Raw genomic sequence first — 4,274 nt, forward strand, 5'->3', positions numbered from 1 at the left:
TTTAAAGGCTACTGATCCAAGTGCCTGGGCAATGCTGAAGGGAGAGGAAGTATGGGAAATGAGGATTTAGTCAGGGAAGTCTTCCTGGAGGAGATGTGATTTTAATAAGGGTTTGAAGATGGAGAGATGGTGGTCTGTTGGATTCGAAGGAGGAGGGAGTTCCACACCAGAGGCAGGATGTGGGTGAGGGGTCAACAGCAAGATAGATGAGACTGAGGTACAGTGAGTAGGTTGGCATTAGAGGAGTGAAGCATGTGGGCTGGATTGTAGTAGGAAATCAGTGAAGTAGTAAGGGGCGAGCTGATTGAATGCTTTAAAGATGGTGGTTAGGAGTTTCTGTCTGATGCGGAGTTGGATGGACAACCACTGGACATTCTTGGATTGAACTTTTTTTAGAAAAATGACCCAGGCAACAGAGTGAAGAAGGGAGAGTTGGACACAGTCCCTGTCCCACATGGGGCTCATAGTCTAGGGGTAGGAAGAACAGTCATTTAATCCCCATTACTAATGAGGAAACTGAAACAGAGACATTAAGTGGCTTGTCCAAAGCGATAAAACAGACTAGTGGCAAAGCTGAGATCAGAACCCAGGTTCCCTGACTTTGAGCCTCTAGTATCTCTTCTAGTCCTCCGTGTTTACCAAAAGGTTACAGATGTTTGATGGTCCACCCCTAACCATGAAGATGGATGTCCAGGAGGGTAAGAGCCAAGCTTTTCTCAACAGCCAAACATTTAGCGGGGCTCTATGCCCACCAAAACTTGCATCTTTGATGACTGAGTTGAGTTATTTTAGTTATTCCATTTTGTAAAATGTCGTTAGGTGCCCTTTCCCTGGAACACCTGGCTGCATTTTTCTCCATTTCCGCTCTTTCACTCGCATTTCATTTCTCTTTTACAATAGCTCCAGTGATGTTTTGGCAGGGGTCCTGGATTTTGAGAATGCCCCCTTTCCCAGAAGGCTTGAAGAGCCTGCAGAAATTAAACCGGTAAATTGGCATAGCCGTTAGCCTTCCCCCAAAATTTCTGCCTCAGCTGATCAAGACTCATCTGGATTTCGAAAGGCCTTGCACATACCGCCAAGGAAGCATCTTACAGGACTTCAGGGTCAAGTTTGATTTCCCACGTCTTCTCCTTTGGGGATTCTTCTGCCCTTTCAGCTGCCCATAGCTTCGTCTCTGCATTTCCTAATGCACCCCATCTCTGCAGCTCCATTTGCTTTCGGAGAAGTTTTGAAGAGTACCCGATTTAAATTGAGGTCAACAGCAGTCGCAGCATTAGCAATCTCTCGCAATAGCAAATGAGTTTTCATTCCAGGTGGGCTATTTATGTGTTATTACCTAACTAATAAGGCTGATCCCAGACCAGCAAGACTGTGTGTAACCTGAGCAGATGTGTCCATGGAAAGTGGTGGTTCAGGTTGTCAATTGTCTGCTTCTGCTACTTTCTTCTCTATGCTCCACTGATCTCGGGAGGCTTTGGAAAGCCATTATCTGTGTTTCATTACTCCTCTAGGTGGAGAGCTCCATGGACCAGGTTTCTAAAAGTACTATCACCTCGGTTACCACGTAGCAGGGAAGGGCAAGACCTTAATAATGATACCTTGAAAATAGAGCCTTGTTTTATTTTCCCAAAGTGCTTCAGTGTCAGTCACCTCATTTTATCCTACACTACCCTGGGAGGTAGGGAGAGGCAAGTGTTAATAATGATAATAATAATTGTGGTATTTGTTAAACACTTACTCTATGTAAGGCACTGTACTAAGCACTGGAGTGGATACAAGCAAATCAGGTTGGACACAGTCCCTGTCCCACATGGGGCTCACAGTCTAAATCCCCATTTTACAGATGAGGGAACTGAGGCCCAGAGAAGTGAAATGACGTGCCTAAGACCACACAGCACACGAGGCAGAGGCAGGATTAGAACCCATGACCTGACTCCCAGGCCCATGCTCTATTCATTAGGCCATGCTGCTTTCCCTGCTTCTCATGTTACTCTCTCCAGTGAAGAAACTGAAACTGAAATACCTTTCATGCCTTGCTAGAGCTCATACAGCAGGCCAGGGGCAGATCAAGGCCTGGAATGCAGATTTTCCGATTCCTGGACCTATGCTCTTTCCACCAGACCACACCACTTCTTGGGTCGATCGAACCATCAATAAATCAATCTTATTTATTGAGCATCTTCAGCCTCCAGAGCACTGTACCAAGAGAGTACAATAGACTTAGTAGATATGATCCCATGACCTCAAGGAGCTTGAAATCTAGCCTGGGAGACAAACACTAAAGTCAGTTACAGGTAGGAGACAGTCAGTAAACATGTGTACATAAGTGTTAGGGTGGGTTATGAGTACTCCAGACATTGGGTGGCACAGAAGTGCTGAGCTGTCCATTTGGGGATATAATGTGAGGAGGAGAGAAATCAATCGGGTCGACCTGCTAGAGGAGATGTAATTTTAGAAGGGCTTTGAAAATTCATGAGCAGTGATCTGCCAGATGTGAAGGGGGAGGATTTGAAAGGAGGAAGAGGGCATGAGAAAGAGATCTGTGGCAGAAAAGGCAAGAATGAGGCACAGTGAATAGATGCCTTGAAAGCATGCATGCTGGCATGTGTGAGCTAGGAAGTGGTAGGAGAAGATGTTGGATAGGTAGCAGGATGGGTGACGATTGAGTGCTTCAAAAGCAATTGTCGGGAGTTTTTGCTTGGTGAGGAGAGGAATGGATAAACAGTGTTTGAAGAGTAGGGAAACACACAGGACCACTTTTAGAAAACTGATAGAGACAGCAGAGTGCAGGATGGAATGGAGACAGGGAAGTCAGTGAGGAAGCCTAGTGGAAAGAGCACGATACTGGGAGTCAGAGAACCTGGGTTCTAAGTCCATCCCTTGCCTGCTGTGTGACCTTGGACATGTCATTTACCTTCCCCATGCTTCAGTTTCCTCAAATGTAAAATGGAGGTTCAATACCTGCTTTCCATTCCTCTTAGACATTGAGTCCCTGTGTCTGATCTGATTGATATGTATCCATCCCAGATCTTAGGACAGTGCTTGAAACATGGTAAACACTTAACAAATGCCATAAAAAAAAGTTTCTGAACCAGCAGTCTAGCATTTTGGTTGGAGAGGATGGGGCAGAATCTAGAGATGGGAGGAGAAGCAGCGTGGCTCAGTGGAAAGAGCCCAGGCTTGGGAGTCAGAGATCATGGGTTTGAATCCCGGCTCTGCCACTCGCCAGCTGTGTGACTTTGGGCAAGTCACTTCACTTCTCTGTACCTCAGTTCCCTCATCTGTAAAATGGGGATTAAAACTGTAAGCTCCATGTGGGACCACCTGATCACCTTGGATCCCCCCAGCGCTTAGAACAGTGCTTTGCACATAGTAAGTGCTTAACAAATACCATTATTATTATTACTATGAATGTAAAACTAACAGGATTTGTTGACAGATTGAATATGGGGGTTGAAGAGAGGGAAGAGTCGAGGATAGTGTCAAGGTTATGAAGATGTGAAATAAGGATGAGAATGGTGTTGTCAACTGCGATGGGAAAATTAGCTGGAGGAGAGTATTTGGGAGAAAAAATGAGGAGCTCAGTGTTGGACACGTTGACCTTGAAGTGCCAACAAGAGAACCATGCAAGCTGTCCTGGAGGTAAGAGGACCTGTGAAGGCAAGAGGTCAGAGTTATCAAACTAGATTTGGGTGTCAATTGCAAAGAGGTAGTAGCTGAAGCCTCGGGAGCTGATGGGATCCCAAAGAAAGTGAGGGACAATTGAGAAGGGGACTGTAATTAAAGCCTTGAAGGACCCCCACAATTAAGGAGTGAGAAGCAGAGGAAAAACAGGTGAAAGAGATTGAGAAGGTTTGGCCAGAGAGGAAAGAGGAGAAGCAAGAGAGGAATGTGTCAGGAAAAAAAAAAGGTTAGATATTGTTTCCAGGAGAAGGAAGTGTAAATCATAATATAAAAGGCAGCCAAGAGGTCGAAGAGGATTAGAACAGTGTCTTTTCTTGTCTCATGCTGTCGAGTCATCTCCGACCCATGGCAACTCCATGGACACATATCTTCCAGAATGCCCCACCTCTATCAGCAATCATTCTGGTAGTGTATCCATAGAGTTTTCTTGGTAAAAATACAGAAGTGGTTTCCAATTGCCTCCTTCCGTGCAGTAAACCTGAGTCTCCATCCTCCATCCTCTCCCATGTCGCTGCTGCCCAGCACAGGTGAGTTTTGACTTTAGCAGATTTCTTTCCACTCACTAGCCACTGCCCAAGTTAGGAATGGAG

Source organism: Ornithorhynchus anatinus, chromosome X5, assembly GCF_004115215.2.
Source record: "Ornithorhynchus anatinus isolate Pmale09 chromosome X5, mOrnAna1.pri.v4, whole genome shotgun sequence".
Classification (NCBI taxonomy): Eukaryota; Metazoa; Chordata; class Mammalia; order Monotremata; family Ornithorhynchidae; genus Ornithorhynchus; species Ornithorhynchus anatinus.